General features: G+C 47.7%; 1 protein-coding gene across 3 annotated transcripts in view; it reads right to left on the bottom strand.

Moving 5' to 3' along the window:
• LOC108627037 (uncharacterized) overlaps window positions 1-19054 on the bottom strand; it is a 159991-nt gene that overhangs the window by 34550 nt on the left and 106387 nt on the right. For 2 of the 3 annotated variants that reach the window (XM_018028058.2, XM_018028059.2), the window contains exon 2: window positions 6444-7489. The exons of the other annotated variant lie outside the window; for it this stretch is intronic. The gene's annotated coding sequence lies outside the window, so the exon portion shown is untranslated. The remainder of the gene's footprint in view (window positions 1-6443; window positions 7490-19054) is intronic. 3 annotated transcript variants of the gene reach the window in all.

Genomic DNA, 19054 nt, shown 5'->3' with positions numbered 1-19054 from the left:
ATCGCGATCGATTTTCGAGCAGACGCACGTAGCGTCTGGTTCCGGGGTTTAATCCCACGAGGAACTCTTAACGTTCGAGTTCCGACGTAAAGTAATCAGATTAAGCCCGCGAACCAACCGACTAAACGTCGCGGAAATTGCGTTAATCCACTCTTCGTCGGCCGTTGACGGAATGTTCTTGGATAATCGGGGCCAAAAATAAAAGGAGCGGATGAATTCGATCGTCCATCGGGTATTCAAAGCCCTCGGAGCGAGTTTCCTGGGTGAGAAGCGGATGGAAAGTAAGTAGACGAGATTAATTTGGAACGTCTCGAGATTCTGACAAGCGATTCGACGCTGAGAAACTTCGGGCATTAATTATGCCACGCGGTATTTCGTTTCGTCACTGCATCCATCGTTAGAAGGGAGAGAGGGTGTAGGGGCGAGATAAACTTTGAAACATTCACGTTGGAACGTTGATTCGACGCTTCAAAGTTCATTGGGAGTTGCGGAAAAAAGGAAACGGTGGGCCTTCGAGCGTAACCAGCGACGCGTTTCCCGTTCCGTTTATGGTTGTTCCAAGCCGACAATTACGCTGCACAGGAATCCAATACTTTTCGAACCGGGAGAAACGAGGAAAGTCAGAGAGAACAACGTTAATCTCGTTCGACGTTCTCCACCGAAACAACGACTTGCACAGAGTCTCTCTCCGTTTCTCTCTCTCTCTATCCCTGGTGGTAATTGCGCAAATACGCTCGTTAACGACAACGGTAAAAGTGAAGAAAAAAAAGGGAAACTCTTTTGCTTTTACGTTTCGAACGACGGGAGAATAATTTCCCTCTGAACCACTAGAGAAACGTTTAATTGCAAGCAATAAAACGATTCGAATTGATTGAACCGTATCGAGGCATAATATAACAAAGCGAATGAAAATCATATTGTTTCTTCTGCAAGTACGACGGTACTTAGTATAGTAAATTTCCGAATTTCTATTTACAATAAGAATTTCTACTCGCTCATTCTTTTTCCCATCGGTTTATATCTAATCTCAGACATTTATCGTATGTTGAAACATTTGAACGTATTTTGAACAATTTGCCCAACGTTGGTCAAAGGATTGTCGATTGCGAGCGCGTGTCACGCACATCTACCCAAGAATATTTCGGTGCGGCCAAGCCGGTGAATCCTCCGTCGGATCCCGGCCCCGTGAAATCGCTCGAGGAGCCTCGCGGTACGCTCCAATTCCGGGCAGTATCGTTCCGTCCCAACGATCCCTTTCTTTGTTCACGACGCGTACCTAAACCCGAGTGCTAATTAATCCACGGGAGCGGAGAGACAGGAAACGATAACCCAATCATCAGCGCGCGGCTTGGATTGCGAAATGTATCATCTCTCCCGATGCCGTGAATATTAACTAGCAAGGAATCTACTAGAATACAGACGAACGCGCGTAGCGAGACGTCGGATAATTTTATAAACCTCTGCTCTTTTCGACCTCCCTGTTTTCTGTCCGACGATAAACGAGTGGAAATCAGGTTTCAGTATTTCAGCTACGTTTACACGGCGCGGCTCAGCGAAAACCGTTCAATCGGGTACAACAGGTACTCCGATCGACACGATTTCCATTTATAGGGCAATAAATATTGCACCATAAAACGAATTCTACGGAAACGTAAATGTTTGTGCCGCATAAACGATTGCCTCGCGACCGGGCGATTGTCCTTTCGCGAGGTGCGATAAAGTCTTCGATCGGTAAATAACAATTTTACTCTGGATTAACGATGCATGCTACGCTTCGTTTCTATTCGTTATACAAGATCGCTCAAGGTGCAAGTTCGGTCTACTGCTATGATCGATCATCGCTAATTTCCAACCATCAGGGTGACGTATATTCCGATATTTCACCTTTGGGTGTGCGTTGCCTCCACTGCTTGCAATATAAATATTTCATTTGATATGCAGGTATTGAGAAAAGCAACAGCCGAGAATTCAGACACACCTGTTTGCGAACGCACCTTTTCGCGAGCGGAGATGGCACCGTTTCAGGCGGTGTGGTCTTGACTGTGATCACCGATCTTCGCATAAACGGGTTGCGAGAGAGGGGAAGGGAGATTAACATAGAGATGAGGTCGCCTTGAGTCCCTTTCCGCGTGAGTTATGCCCATGCACCGGCTCTTTCTTTATTCCTCATTGCGTCATAAACCGTTGCGGCTTTTATTCGTATATTGTTGTACAAGCCCATTTTCTTCGTTCCGGACATAGTTACGAACTTGAACGATAAATTACGTTTCCGATCGGTGACGATAAATCGCAGACGTAAATTGGTCCACCATTTATTCCGCATTTCCAAGTGTTTTCAACTGGGTATTAGTAAAAACCGAGTCGAGCACGATTTTTATGGTAACGAGGAATAATTTCGCTCGAATTTTCGCTCTCTCATTACGCATTATGCATGCGAGGATCGTTTCCGGGCGCGTATCTCCGCGAGAAAATTGCCGGGCAGCGGGCGCAAAAGGGACGTTATTTATGGCGCGGACACGCGAAAGGGTAGCTGCGAAGGGCTCGAAACGAAAGGGGCGCGGCTACACCCGATTATTCCCGCGACGCAACAAACCCTTTCCAATGGCCAACGATCGGCTCGCTTTTAATTAGGGGACACCGACGAATTTGAATAATGCCAGCGGCGAACGCGACACCTGCTCGCGATTTCTATCCGAACTCGTGCCACTCCGATTTATTTATTTAACAGCCAGGCCACTTTTATGTCCCTACGTACAACGATAATACGTTTCGACGGCGTATTATTTTTCTTTCTTTTTCTTTTTTAATTCGACGGAACGAAGCCGTGTTCGACGGTAGCCAGAGTCTTAACGAATAAATGATGGCAACAATTTCCCCAGGACAAAGGAGAAAGTTCTCCTGGGGACCGCCAAGAATGGTGTCCGAGAGATATGAAATTATTTATAAGACCGGACCAATAAGCTATCAGAAAGCTATTAAAAGTTTTCGCGATCCAGAAATAACCTCTGCGGCCGATATTCCCCCGAGGGTGATATCCCGTGCAACTGTTCCCCTCCGATGCGTGCTGCCTCACGCACTTTTTCCCTTTGTCTAAGCCTCCCCCCCTTCTCCGCCAGACTAACCTTCGCCAAAGGATTTCCCCGGAAAATCGATACTCCTTCGACGAGTTCGAAGTCTCTCCAATCAAGGAGAAGGTATGTCGAACTCATCCCGACAGTTTTTCATTCGATTCCTTGCGAAGGGCTCTCATCCTTGAACTTGACAATTTTTCACGTTCGGTCTCCAACGTTAAAAGGAAGAAATCTTTCCAATATTAGATGATCGTTAAGAGCGTTCTATCTAATGATATATCAAGAAATACGAGTGGTCTCGGTCTTAACTTATATTCAATTTCTGAATATTACAAAAATACAATCAGGCGTGAATAACCGCGATAAGACGTCGACGTAGAAGACAAGGCGACACGGCGCCTCGAGCCCGCGTAGGCGCGCGAGTCACAATAAAGCCTGGACGCAAATAGCGGACCGGACGAAAAGAAGCCTGTAAATTCGTATGGCTTAACGATCCGTAAATCTGCAGGCATCGGGAAAATACGCGGGCCCGCCCACGCGCTATAATTTTCCCCGCGTAACGATCACCCGCTCGCGAGAGCGACGCGCGTCGTAAATAAAACCGATGCTTGTCACCCGGGTTGCGTTTTAATCCCGACGATTTGCTCGGTTGTCGCTGATCTTTACAGATCCCCTCGCCGGCCACCGAGGCCTTCTTCCTCCGAGCGCTCGCGGCAAGAAGTTACAACTCGTCAAACAAATCGAATCATACTCCGTTTGCAATTACCCATTGTTCTCCGTTTCTTCGACGCTCGGTTTACTCGCGTCACCGTTACGAGTCGATTATTGCCCACTGTGCCACGGTGCTCTACACCCTCTAGGATATCGTTTAGCCGGCTAAACGAATTTAGGGCTGGAGAATCGTGGCTATTTCGCGATAACAGCTTCCACTCCGACATAAGTTAACTCAATTTTCCCAATATCCAAGTTTAGCGAACCGAGGCCACTTCCACGGAACTTAAACAGTTTTCCAACCCCTCGCCACGTAACGTTGCAACCCCCGTCTATCGAGGTCTGTTGCTATTCAGAAAAATCCTAATTAAAATTCTTTGTAATTTATTATACGATCCGTTACACGATTATTGTCGCGTGATTTACTATAATTGGCGTGTAGATCGTCTGTTCGTACGGAATATTATCCGGCCTTCTCGATAGACGAACAGGTTAAAATTGTCCCGAGACTTGTGAATGCGTATTCTCCACGACGTAACCGAGGCTCGTAACTTTCTCGGCACCCTCTTCCTGGCTCGTGGAACGTCGTTACATCGTCCTTGGGGAGAACTTTCGCACGCACGTGTCTCGCGTTTCTCACCGGTGCTTTATTAAACCGAGACTCGAGTTTAAGAATCCACCCCCGCGAGTCAAGCTGTTCTGAGAGGGTGGCGAGCAACCTTCACGCGAGTTTACGATCCACGTTTAGTAACTGGAATCTCAATTTCAACGGGCTTCAACTCACGGACAATTAAGGTCGAAACGACGCTTCGTAGGAGGCGAATCTAGTACGAAGAAGGTCGACAGATAAAATAATCATAATTTCAATTTGACCCATTTTTGGGCTAACGAACTGGTAATTGCGTTAATATTTCCAGTCGAACTCTGAATCGATGCGGGCAATATATTTGCAACGCAAACAGCGTGACACACGCTGAAACAATGGCAATTAACGTTATCGCAGTCTGGGTAGACAGTTGAAACGTCGTTAAGGAACAGTCGATAGCTATTATCGCCTCAAATATTTGACCGTTTCCTTAACTCCGCCGGTTAGAAGCGTGGGAGTCATCGGGAAATCGCGTGCGAGGCCCGTCGAGTGCCTCCATCTGCCGCTGCCGTTCCGTAGAACCGTTCACTGCCAAGGGCGTTCGCGTTCGCGTTTTCGAGCGGGATATCCCCTCTCGTGAAATATTAATAACGAGCGCCGGGATTTATTCAACGCGTTTGACGCTCGATTATAACGCGGCTCTCCTTTCAGACAAGTTTTCCGTGGAAATGAACGCGCCCGAGCGACAGCAGGATTTATAGAATTGAGAAACGTTTTACAAAAAGCGCGTTTCAATTTTCATCCTCGAAATTTGATTCCCGATCACCTATTGATTTCCATCGTCGTTTAAACTTTGTAGCAGAATGATTGAAACGCTCGGACTCGTTGGCAATGAAATAACGTGATATCTCGTACAGAAAATTGGACGTTACGCAGCGAAATGAATGCGAATTAAGATGACTCCGAGGCGGGGGGAAGTTGACGTGGAAAAATGAAAAGACGAGAAACTGCTGGAGAATGTCAAAGGGAAGAAAAAAGGCGACGTTTGCATGGAGGGACGTGGCGAGTGAAAATAAACCTTCTCCCAGTCTAGAACAGAAAACGAACTTCTCCCGGCGCGGTCTGCAGAGTTTTCACCGTGAACTCTCGCCCCCATAAGTTTCTAATAACTGTCAACGACAGAGACCCGGAGTTCGCGGGAGCCTCGAGATTATTTCTAATTTCGTTCGCCGTTCTAACTGGTTTAAATCGAACCGCGACGCGAGAACCGTTTCGAGGACGGAAGCACCGCGATTCCTGTAATTTCGCAAATGGAACGCGTTTCCTGCCCGGCTCTCTCTTAATTACCACGATGAAAATTCTCCATTACGGAGCGTGTAATCGAGAGTAAACACGAGTGGCGCGGGGAGCGGCGCCGCGATTCAATGGAAAATTAACCAACAGGTGAACGAGCTGGCCGATTTAATTCGTCGCTCCAGGAGAAGAGTTGAAAAAAGGAAACACGGAACAGCGGATGGACCGAACGTGTTAATCTCGCCCGACAGGCGCATTGTCGATCGATTCTCCTCTTTTCGATACGATGCTTCTATTTGTTTGCTTCGTTGCATTAAGTTCCCGGCGCCTCCCACGTCGCATCTCGTACAGAGCTATCGCGTCGCGTTAACCGCGAGAAACGTCGGCTATCCAGTGGGAACGCGTCGCTCGAGCCATGAATGGAAATGTCCTTCGAAATTTCGCTGCTCGTTACGTAGCGATTTTTGCGAGCCGAGCAGATTTTCCGACGCTGAATGCGAAACCGAACGGGTCATAACGGTTTTACGACGGGGACGATACAACAGTCGAATAATCTCGCGGAACTTTTCGAGAGATCCACGTGCTGACGCGAAATACGCGTATGCTCTCTCGTAATTTGCACTCGCGTTTCGTCCTCCCGTTCGGCAGCTCGTATTCGGTTAAAACTTTAAAATCGTTTTCCGGTTAATAGAACTTAGGAGAAAATCTGTCTGATCCGATTTCGCAAGGCGAAAGTGATCGGAAACTTTTCACATTTCTGGTCGACGAAAAGACGTGCCTACCTTAAGAATTCGGGCGACACCTTGCCGATTTGCTAGCAGCGCATTTCCTTAAAAAAGTGCCTCCTCCCTCGCGCACCACTTTTTATCACAGCAAACACAATAAGAAAATCTCCCCCGAAAGCTGTTATCACTTGGTTTCTCTCACGTATCACTGACCAGCTTCTATCACTCTCGAGATCACAATCGGACGAACGTCGCTGTTCGTCCTTCTCGCTGCGAATCTCCACTTGTGTGGATCCAGGGAGATCGAGCGATCGCGAGCCATACGCTGTCAATCCATAGCACTGCCACTGTCGATCATTTCTCTGTCACACTCGGCGTCGAATCCGATCCGTTGCGTGAAACTTCAGGAATCGCGAATCGACGCACTCGTTCCCTTATCACTAAGAGAGACACTCGGTTTCGAAATCCGCTACGGGGAAGCTCGAGCTTGATCGATTTCCACGGCCTCCGGTTCTCCTGTGTCAGCTGGCTCGCGCTTCCTTCCAGGAACATGTGTTCATCGAAGATGGTAATCGCACACGCGTGAACGCGAAACCGGAACAGCAGCGGTCTTGTCTACGCTCGGTTCGTAACGACGCTCACTCGACGGCGTCGCGCGACACACTGTTGCTCGCCGCTTTCACCGATCGTTTCGGAGCAGAGGCAGAAGGCTTCTATGCCCCCACCGTCCCCAGGTCTCTTCCACCACGTTGCCAACGAACCCCTACCGAAGCCCGGCGTCCCCACTGGCGTCGCCAACCACCACTCCGCTTATCCTTTCTTCGTGTTTCGGAACTTTTCATGGGGGTGCGAGCGAGACCGCGCGGGGTGCGAGCGAGACGCAGACACGGGAAGAACCGGTGTCGTCCTTTTGGATTTTAGAGCGTGAACACGACGGTGACTCGGTGAAAAAAAGAAGAGAAGCGAGGGTGCGGAAGGGAGATAGGACGAGATCCCAGGTTCGCACAGGAGAGGATTCTAACAAGGCGCCCTCGGCTGCAACGTGGTGCCTTCCAAGATTTCCGTAACGCGTCCGAAGGGTTGACTCATCTCCCCGATGGTGGCTGCAACCAGACAAAGCGAAAAATGACCTCCGATTTTATAAACGTCCGACGCTTTATCCATTGTGTAACGAGCGCAATCATAGAAATTGGAACGGGGCATCCGCTTCCTTATCGTTACGCTGGAATCGCGTGCGTAATTCGAACGGAACTCGCGCGTGGGATACGTGTCACGAGCGCAGCCGTGCGTTCTTCCGATGACAGCTGGAATCTTCGTAGCGTACAGCGCGGCTTGCGCACGCTGACCGGACCGGCTCGCGTTGCAATTTCTGCCCAACGACTGTTCAATTATCTCGCTGATAGTGGCCTGCAACTTTGCTTAAACAACTGGCAAACTGTACTGTAATTTACACCCGAGAAGAACGACTAAGGCAAACCTTTATCCGGGCCAGTGGATTCCAACGTTCGATCGTAGAACCGTGGCCTGTCCGAGTCGCTTTGACTCCCACGCAGCAACGCGTGTGTATCGCGAAAACGCAACCGGAATTACTGGCTACGTAGCGACGCACTCGATGGAATTAATTAAACTCCTAACCACCTCTTACCCGCCGCCCCTTCCCCTCGGCCGAGCATCCTGGGTGTATTTACCCGATGCGCTTTGAAGATCGGGTTGCCCCGTGAGAGAAGGTCCCGGTCTCGTTTGTTCCCTCCCTCGCTCCCCTTTCTCCGACGCGATGGTATTTCGAGACTACCGGCGGATATCCGCAAATACCGCGAACGAGTATTTAGAAATGCTTTTCGTTCCCGGGGATCCTCGCGAATGGGAACGCATGGCGCCTGCCGCGTTGTCGGGAACTTCAAACGGGAACAGGTCCGCGTCGGAATAGTCCATTGTGGTTATTGTATTGCCCCGCGATATTGTGCCCCGTCATCGGCTAAATGGCCGCTCGGTCCACCCCCGCGTCAACCGCAGACGAAACAGAGACGGGAAAAAAATTGATAGCCCTTTCGCTCGGACGTAGCCACGGGGCGAAACCGTGCCAGCGTACACGTTCACTATTAATGAAACCACGAATCGCTGGAGAATCGATCGGAAACATTTGTCGATTTCGACTTGAATAAGCTGCTACTCTTTCGACTAGTACCGTTACTAACGATCGTGAGAGATCGTTCGATGGACGGCGTCCTCTAGGACAGTTTTTCTGGAAGAGCTCCAAGTCGGTGGCTTGTTTGCCGAACGCAAGGTGATGCAGCGAATTTTCCGAGTGTTTGCTAAACACCCTTCCGGGAGGAGCCGTGACACGACAAGTGGGTCCTCGTCTCGCCCGCGCAGACCGGAAAGGGGTTAATGCATTCTGTGAGAAGCCGCGGTTCCATAAATCGCCGTTTCTCGATTTAAATCGCTCTCCCGTTATTTATTGATTTATTTTCCCTAAAAAAAAAAAAAAAAATGCCATGCCGATTCGATAGACGCGGCGCGATTGATGAATCGACGACGTGTAAATAAAACCGATGAGCGATGAATTATTTCGAGTCGGACAATTTTTCGAGACGTCGAGGAGAAACCACGGTTAAGAGTTTAAACGCGAGCAAATAAGGCCGGATCCCATGGAAGATTGCGCAGTCTGTTTGCGAGGGATGATGCATCGTTCGACAAACACCGAATAATCTGCGCCAGGTTTTCGGGCGTCACAAGTCTGTTTAATCTTCCTCAAAAACACGCGAGATAGCCGGTGTATCTCTGACTCGGCAAATAGACCTGTGGAACTTGTCGTATCTCGGGGGACAAGAACGCGGCGATAACCGGTGAAGTTCGATGCTCTTCGACAGAAAAAGCCGAAGCCTTAGAACAAAGCCCCGAGGGACACTTACAAGTGCTAGCTATCAAAAACGCTGATAAACATTCCATTAGACGGTCTTAAACCATAGTAAATCATACAGCTGTGACCCTACGATGAATCACGTAAAGAGTCATGTAACTAGAGTTTCAGTTGAATTGCAATTGAATTCTAACTCCTCAAACCTTTATATCGAAACTCGTTGAAAAATTTCAAGGACTCTCGACAGCTAGAGACTTTTGAATCCACTTTCGAACGAGATTCTCCTGTGGGTCGAAATCTGGGACACGGAGTAATTATCCAAAACCCTTTGACTTTCCGATTTCTTCACGTGGAATTTATCGATCGACACGCATCACGCTGGACCGCGGTGTCCCCGGCTTTTAAATAAACATGAGGCTCTCGAATGACACGGAGTTTCGTAGCAGATCGTGTAAAGAAGATAACGATAGCGATAAGATTAAACAGGACCGATAAGTAGAGCCTCGTGTCGACGTAGAAACGATTTCCTCTGGCCGATGTTCGATCTTCAAAGACGACGACCGACCGCGATCGAAACTCTGTCGGGGAGAGGCGAGCCGAGGGCATTAAAATATCGTCACGGTAAACGGTTTAACTCGCGCACACGCTCTCCCCGATGCGACAATAAAATTGATATTAATGGACCCAGCCGGCACGCTTTTGTTAATTCATCTCTTCAGACCCACCGCTGCCAGGCGTATTTAACTTCAAATTTTGTATATCGAATGTACGGAAAGCGTCATTAATCGCACGGACGTTAACGAATGAAAACGTTGGAGGAAGTATAAGGATGATCGCGGTTAAAAGACTCGTTTGGGTCGACACCTGTACTACGAGCGGCGCTAGAAGAGCTTGCTGACAGGTTAATAAAGGGGTCGTCGCGATTTTTCTTCGTCCTAAGCATTGCCCGGTCCGGGCAAGAAGCCGACGGTCCGTGTAACCGATGCACCACCGGCATCCGGCGACCTTCCAGGTCTTCTTCTACCTCTCCCGTGGTTACACGAGCGCACGCGTGTACCTACGTATGGGTGCCGAGGGCTCCAACTGATTTATGATCCAAAAAGAAATTACGAACGTAGGTGGACGATGATTTATCGCCCGGGAATAAATTGCGTATGTACCTATATACCTCGGTTGGCGGGGGGTTCGTCACGTGAACGTGCCCCAACGATAAACGAGCCGCCTCTACCTGTACTTACAGTCGTCCTCCGACAATCGTCAATCCAGAGAGTTTGATCCGCGCTTACCAATTGCTTTTAATGGTTGACTATTTTAATAAAGAAATAATCACCGAGCAATTTGGAAACGCTGGAAGTCGCACTTTTCTGCGGGATTGAAATTCGTTTTTCCGCGATTAATTCGAACAGGAAAAGTCAGCCGGGGGGAAACGTTCCCCATAGTTAATCATGGCGACGCAAAGTGGCCGGTTAATACTTCGGAATGGAACGCGATGCGATGCGGGTTTTCGGTGCTCGCGAAATTATTTCTACGTTCCGCGGTCCGCATACTCGAAACGCGTTGCCGCGAATTTAAACCCCGAATCCGGTGCGGCACGTGCTCCCGGATTACGGGCGCCGCACCATGCCGCGGGAAAAACGAAGATACCCGGATATACGGGTATATGTACATACGTATATATGTACGTACCGTACGTACGCCTCCGCGACATAATTCATTCCGTCGCGCGTTATATGAAGTAGCTCTCGTGATGAATTTCGAAACGCCCTGCCGCGAGATATATCAGGAAAAATGCGATGCTCCACTCCACTCTTACTCGTTTCCACCATCTCCGCTCTAGCGAGAAAAATAAAATAGGGTCTAATTCGAATTTCTGCGAATTCCAGTGACTAAGAGTGAACTCAACGCGGCACCAATTTCCTCTTTATGCAAAAGATTTTGTGTCCAGTCTCGCGCAGGGAGGAAATACAATCGAGTTTCGGTGGCACCGTGTCGGGAAATGGAGACTTCACTTGTGTGTACCTCGAGATCGTTGCCCGTCTCATTAGCTTATCTCAACATGTAAATGCTAGCCGATGTGAGTGCAACCTACTAGAAAAAAGAACCGACCGACCTTTTTTTTTTTTAACGCTCGAGAGTCTAACGCCAACGGCACAGGGAGACCGGTTCTCCGACGCGATTTCAACGTTGTGAAACTCGCATCTCGTTGTCCAGTTTCTCCAAGAGAAGTTAACTGTTCTCATGATAAACTTTAGAAAATCGATCCTAATATTTGTTACAATCGTAAAACGCAATCGTTGCGCGTGCGTGTGTGCGGTGTGAAGTCCGGTGTGGCACTTTATGACCGCGAATCGACTCGCGATCGAGCTAGTGATTAGGAGACACTCCTTCGTAACACGATACTTTTAATGTAACTGTACCGTTTATGAGTTTAATCCGATTTTTAACATACTTATAATTAGTTTACAATTTCCTGTTGAACGTTTCAAACAAATTCAATAGCAAGATTATAGAATCATACCGTCGGTATAGTTGGAAAGTAATCATAATTAGGAATTAAACCCGTGATTCTCTGAACCCATGGAAGCCACGTTCGGGTTACGAGACTGTTAACGACGGAAATTGCGGCAATTATCACCAAGTTTTTGGCGAATGGAAAGAGGAGGACTTCTCGTCAGGCTCGCTTCACGCTGTCGCCAATTAGCCCCCTGCAGCTTTAGGGTGACCGTAAATTCATAAATCCATCAGGCTCCGAGAAGCAGCCCAGCGAGAGAGCTTTCGGAACGCAATGATTACCGCAGCGGGGTGCCGGACATGCGGAGAACAATGGTTTTCGGATTTCGAGACAGAATCGCGACGTTCGCCACGCTTGCCAGAGTGCCATGCATTTATGCATGTCGCCTTCTGAGAAGTCGAAACGAGACGTTCCTTCATTGATGTCCGACCGTGCTCATCGTGAAAAAAAAAATCTCCAGGAAACCTCCTTAGCCCTTCGGACGTGAATTTTCACGGTGTCTCTGCGGGAGGAAATTGGAAAGTGGTAACGATTAACGAAGGGTACGTTTAATTAAAGACACGGTTCGCGAAAATATTCTCCGGCGAGCACTCCGTGGAAGGTAATTCGTGGTCCCGGAACTGAAACGGAAGAGTTTCACGTCGGGCGATGAAACCCGGAAAGTTTCCCAGCGGAAGTTAAAGAGTTTCGCGGGTTGGAGATCGCTCCGCATCGCGGATTAACCGAAAGTAACCCGCTGCCGCCCGCCACCGGCACATCCTTAATTGGACCATCGTTCTTGTACTCCCTCCTTCTCCCCCCCGGCCGTTCAAACGTTTGCCACCGCGTTATTTTCAAAGTTAACAAACCGCTAAATTCTCGTTTAAACGAGCTCCGCTCACGATCGCGGGATTCCTTCCTCCTGCCTGTCCCTCGTTCTGACTTCTTTCAAACGAGACAGATCCAACCTACCTGTCCGAACTATGAAACTATACAGTACATGAAAAAACTATGAAACTATACATATAAGTACAGTTACATATATACGAAACCGAACGTAGAGTCGATAACCGCGAACCCAATGTGATCGCGTCAGCATCGCTTGCGAGCGTGTTATTTAGTAGTCGAGTACATACATATATACACGAGGTTTTATGTTTTATACTGGCTTCGGCGTGTCGACGCGCAGAGGAAAGCTGCGACGAAATTTCCACAAAGCTTTTCGTCTCGATACTCTTACTTAATCGAGCGTGAAGAAGCCCGGTCGGATCCTGCTCGATCCCAGGAACGATCACCGAGGGAGAAATCCCTGAAGATCGATCGTCAACGTGCGAGGCTTCGCGCCTCGCGACCGGAATCACCGCTACTCTTAACGCTTTAATCCTCTCCCCGTGAGTGGAAAAAGGACCTCTCCCTAACCGAGACTCTGTCTCGCTCTGGAAAGCCTCTCGATATCTGTCGAACCCCACTCGATCCAGGTTTTCGAGGGTTGATCCGCAATCGGCAGTTTATAATCTGGCCCGGGCCCGGGAGACGTCAGTTGGCACGCGAGCCTCCCTCGGAACCGAGGGATGATATCTGAATTATCTCGTGGAGGTCTGAAACGTCTGAAAAACGTCGGCCGTGGAACAGTTGGGTGAGACCCGGGCCGATAATTGCCGGCCAGGTATACTGGCCACGTCGGTCGAATACAGTGCCGGCCAAAAGTATTGGACCACGCCTTAGTAGAAAGTGAAATAGCGTTTCTCATATAGACGAAACAAGTAATTTAAGACTGTATTAAAAAGTATATAGCGTGTTAGAAATGCGAAGAGTATTAGTTGCCAGGTATTTGAATTTCCATTGGCAAATATTGACGATGAGAAACGATGCTATTTTTAATCGCAGTACATAATCAAAAATGAAGAACGTGTGTATTGGATTGGTGAAACGTTGCGACAGGCTTCGAGGACTGTTTTATTTGCATAAACACGGAGAAATTCATGAAAGACCGCGGGACTGGATAAACATCGTGGAGTGCGTTTTCGGGTCCCCGAAACGCGGCGCCGCCGGTGTAAACGGGCGACGGATAAAGCCGTCTCTTTCGAAAATCCTGTGTAAACTCGCTCCCTGGGACCTGCGTCGCGCGATGTCCGAGACACCTGGGTTCGAAAACGTGCGCGCTCTTTCAAACTTTCGAGTGGTTGCTACTTGTACCGAGAAAATCGAAACGACAAACAGCGTCCGTTCGGCACAAAAGACAACGAAAACATTCCCGAGGCTCGAGTGATTTTCTAAGCTCCTCGATTTGTGATATAAGCAACGGTTCCGTCTTAACAAGTTTTAGAATGAAACCTCGCGTCGCTCGCGAGAGGATTACGCGAGAAAATTCTTTAACCAGAACGTCATACGAAGGGTAAGAGAGGGTTAACATAGGCAAGTAAACGGCAAAGCTCGCCGCGGTTGCCACGGGGAATTATTAAAGCGTTACGGTCATTAATTATCCGCGGATTAAACGGATTAGCGGCTGGGGGATCATCGGAGCGAAGGGGGAAACGAGAAGTGGTACCCTTTGAAGGAGACAGCGGCTTCGGGAGTAGAGATTGAGCGGTCTTCATTACACTCGCCGCTCGCCTCATTATGCTCTCAGCTTGAGGTCCTCTTTCTACCTTCCGACGCGACGGTATATCGTCACCTTCGCGCTGTATTCCTGGCTTTCCGACCATCTACGTAACACCTCTATCCGTCTCTAAACGATCTCTTAATCCACCGCCCACCGCTCTATCAATTTTAAAAAGAGATGGCTTCTAGTATATCTTTTTTGTAACCTCTCGAGAGATCGCCTACGTTTATACGCAACAATAAAATCTGTTTTCTTACAATTCGTTTCGTAATACGAGCCTGCAACGCGTGTAGTTCCTTAATCTATCTGGAATCAGTGGTTCGTTAGGAATCCGATTATCGCGTCGGCGTCTAACCATTGATAACGAGGAGATACGCGAGCCAATTATCATTGGACGCGAACACGTCCGGAGCGGAATATATTCCTGCGCTCGGGATATGCGAATAATCCCGGCCAATTTCGCCCGATATATGACGCTTATGAACCAGCCAGTCGACTCCACGGGCAATTATTCGTCGAATCGTTGCGGATCAAGTCGTAAATTTGACCTCCCTGTGTCTCGTCGCTGTCCACCGATCCTCCATTCTAGTGTTTTGCTCAAACAAATTTCATCATGTTAATTCATGTCGAATGGAATAATGAAAACCGTTTTAGAAACAATTACAAAGTTTAAACGTTTTTAAGAACTCGTTTCACGTGATACGCGACCATTTCGCTGGATGGGAGAGAGGACCCGCGGCCGGTGTTAAAGCCTCGAATGAAGGGAAGAAAGGTAGGCGAGGAGAACAAAAGGAACACCTGACCAAAGAGAAACGGACGAGTAAGCGGCTGCAGTAGCTGGCCGCGACAAAGCTACCTGTCCCCGAGGCTGGAACGCACACGCGTGTTCACGCGCTCCTCTCGTCTCGACCCAATTTCTCCGAGAATATTCGTGGCAGATTTCCTAGTAACGAGGAGAACCGCGTTAACCACAGTGTTGATTGTCCTTACTGGCGATTCGACTTAATTATAGAGCCCTTGGCACTTCGAGTCATCCCTGAACGAACCAGACCTGGGTAAATATTGAGCTTGCCTAGTCGCCTAACTCACGATTTCCCTCGAACATATTACCGATCGATGAAATAAATCGTCTAAGGTGTTTACATTTACAGAGAAATTGCATATAACCGTGCAACGCTTGCTTGGGTAAACTCAGACCGAAGCATAGTGTAACTCTAGTTGTCAGAGATACAGAAATAGTAAAAGCTCCACTCGTTAAGACAAATAACTGCTTACCTGTTGCTGTTAGTGAAAAATGTTTGAAACGAAAGTTATAGGTACCATTAAGAGCGATATATCTTGTATGAAATATTTTCTTCTATCGCCAACAGTTAACGAGTATTTTGCAAAAAAACTGTTTTTGTCAATTACTCGTTCAAAAGTCTTTCAAATAAAAGTTATAGCTCTCGTTGTTAATTATAAATTAGCTCATATGCAATTTCTCCGTAGAACCAACGGTTTAGGAGTACTTGAGGAAAAGGGAAATTTTTGGCGAGGAGTTTGCTGTTTCGACGTTGGAACGGCTGGATTTTGTTAATACCCATAAAATGCCAGTTAATCATACTTAACTCGTTAAATACTGGAGTTAGAAAGAAAAATGCATAGAATATTTCTTGTATATATAAGACTTGGAGAGATTCAGAAGAAAGTCAGATTTCTAAATGAAATTTCCAAACGGAAATTCAGATTGCCAAATGGCCAGAAAATTGTTCGCAGGGATTATTATAATATGTAGAATTTGTTGGCTGCGCTTGGAGGAATTCCAGTGGATCTGAATCCTTTCAATGAATCTCGCGGGGCGGACGGAAAAAACTCTCGAGTCAGGGTTCTATCCGAACGCTTTATGCTACGTTTAAAGCCCGTAAAAGGGTCTCCCTTTCGGTCGCGTGGGTGTACCTTATAAGCGCAGGAGACGCCAGAAGGACGACGGACGGGGACAGGAAGCGGAAAACACGGGGCCAGCGATTGTCCTAGAAGACCGCGCGCGCCGCTGACCATAATCTGAAACCGGTCCCATTCAACCTCTCCGGAAACCTTGCGTAAATAGTTTGTTATTTATGGAAGGATTACCGGAGTCCTGCTCCCTAATAAATACAACCACCCTTGGCAGTGGCCGAGGATTTTTCGGACATTCGACGAGGAAAAAGTGGATGGAACACGCGCGGTACTCGTCAACGATTTGATAATGTTACTTTTCGTAAAACGAAAGACAAAATTACAATCCCGGACCGTGGTTCATATCATTGTATTTCTATCCGGGCTAACGTTGCCGCAGCTGGTCCATAAATTCAGCGTCATTAGATATCCTCTAAATATCATTGGAGCCGCCAGAGGATCCCACCTCGAACCCTATTATTTTTTACGACCGCTATTATCCCAAACTAAGTTCAATTCTCTCTCTTTCGGCCTACCCGGCCTTCGATTGGAATCCCATCGAGCTTTACTCTGTAGCGCGTTTTTCAATTTTTCCAAACGTGAAAATTCGGAATGGGAACTTCCCTCCCTAGTTTTCGTTTGTGTTTACTGTTCTCGTGGAGCTATCCGTGAACAATGGTTCCGTCATTTCCAGGTCGGTAAATCCTGCTCGCTCTACTCATTAACCGGAGCAGCTCGAAAACTGGTGCCGCAGCTTTGTTCCTGTTTAAAATAATACCACCTATCCCCTCCCACGCCCCCTCCCGTTTTCTCGTCACAGTTCACGTTTGATGAGTAATTATAAATTTTCCACTGAGACACGCACTCCGTTTCACCCCACGTTCGTTCCCTTGCGTCCAAACGTCACCGTATTTAATAGTAAAATCTCAGACGCGATATTTTCTACTAGGAATATCTTCCGAAAGCGCAGGTAGCAGAAAACATTAAACCGATTCGATAATTGTTAATCTCAATTTTAATTAAATCAAACAGCCGAACCGAGGGGGGACGGGAGAGATAATAATAAAAGGAACGGGCGGTAGTTCGAGGCGCACGTGCGAGCGTGTACGAATATATACGAGTCCTCTTTTCTCCGTTGTCTCACGGCGAAACGTGCGGTACACACACGGTCGACGATAATTCCGCGACTCGGCCGAGAGGCACGTCCCCGAGTTCCTCTCTCGCCCAGGCCAGATATTTCTAATTTTCTTCCTGGTCATCGGTGTGCCCGCGCGCGTGCACGTGCGACCATGAGAATCTTCCTGGACCACTTTCGTGGCCAATCGCTGCCATCCGAGTACACCAGTTTCAATATTTAAACGTTTCACTTGAAATTTATTCAATCCTTAAATTCTTACAAGATTCTAATTGACATTGTTGGGAAGAAATAATCCTCAGAATCTTGATTATCATTTTTTAATTGAGGTCCAGCATTTCGTATTTCTTTATACGTCGTTGCTCGATCGTTTCGAGTAATTTTGAATGTCTGCGGCTGGGAACAGGTGACGATTATCATTTTTTAATTGAAGTCCAGCATTTCGTATTTCTTTGTACGTCGTTGCTCGATCGTTTCGAGTAATTTTGAATGTCTGCGGCTGGGAACAGGTGTCGGTCGAGTTTCGAGGTAACAGTGGCCACGCTAATGAGATGCACCGATAACAACCCCGTTCTCGTTAACCTGCCAGGTAAAGGGCGTCGCGTTCCGTTTGATCTCTGACCGAGCCCGGTAAAGGGAAAAGTGTCGCAAGGGAGTTCATCCGGCGCGTTTTCGTATTCCGACAGAGTGCACGGGCATTATCGCGGCCACAGATTTTGGGGTCGAATCGGTTCAACCGGTCCGAGTTCCAGGTACCAGTTTATCCACCGCTCGATCTTGCCTCGCTCTGTAATCCACGGTCAAAGATAGTGGGAATTTGTTGGGTCGCGTCGTGCGTGAGATAATTCCCTGCTGCCGAGAGATCCTCCGGCGTGATCTTGTTGAGAAAGTGAAAAGATGCGTGCGATCGTTGTTAACACTTTTTCAGATTGACCCTTTGACACTCTGATTGCTATTCATCCGGTGAATTGCAGATATTCTCTGCAAGAATTCACTTCGTTCCTCGAAATCTTTTCCGGAAATCTCTCAGATCGTCATCGGGTTTACACGGTGACGGGGTTTCGTAATTTTGACGAGGAAGTTTGTGGATACGGGAAGAGGGGGGATTTTATTTCGTGCTCGCTCGTCTTCCGCTTATGTTACGTTCACCGGTAAGCGGAAGATAAGATACGTGCAGGATACCTAAGGACCCGGTGACATGTGGCGGGCGTACGAGAACTGGCTCGAATCTGCTTCCTCGTATAATAATCGGAAGTTCACGCGGACACGCGGATCTCTTTCAGGAAGGATGCCAGTGCACGCGCTTGATTAACGATCAACAGAATCTAATCGACCGAATTGACAGGATGCTGCTTCCTATATCCTGGATTTGTACCAATAACAGATGCCGTACAATTTCCCTGCCCCCCACGTTATTTCTTCGAAATCTGAAAAAATTTATAATAACGAAGTGACCTTCTAATGTTTTTCGTGATGTATGAAAATTGTAAAATGAAACTGCAGCTATTAATATGAGAGACTGGTACGTTTCTTTAAGGATGTATAGGCTATACACTTAAACAATGCTGGTATGTCTAATATATTATTATAGATTCCTATTACTATTAAAAAGCTAAAATTATAGTGATTTCACATTTTTCATAGGTAATAGTATCACCTACAACTT

The sequence above is a fragment of the Ceratina calcarata genome, unplaced genomic scaffold (genome assembly GCF_001652005.2).
Source record: "Ceratina calcarata isolate Rehan_Ccalc_2016 unplaced genomic scaffold, ASM165200v1 scaffold436.2, whole genome shotgun sequence".
Taxonomy (NCBI): domain Eukaryota; kingdom Metazoa; phylum Arthropoda; class Insecta; order Hymenoptera; family Apidae; genus Ceratina; species Ceratina calcarata.
This window is presented reverse-complemented; position numbering and strand designations above follow the sequence as displayed.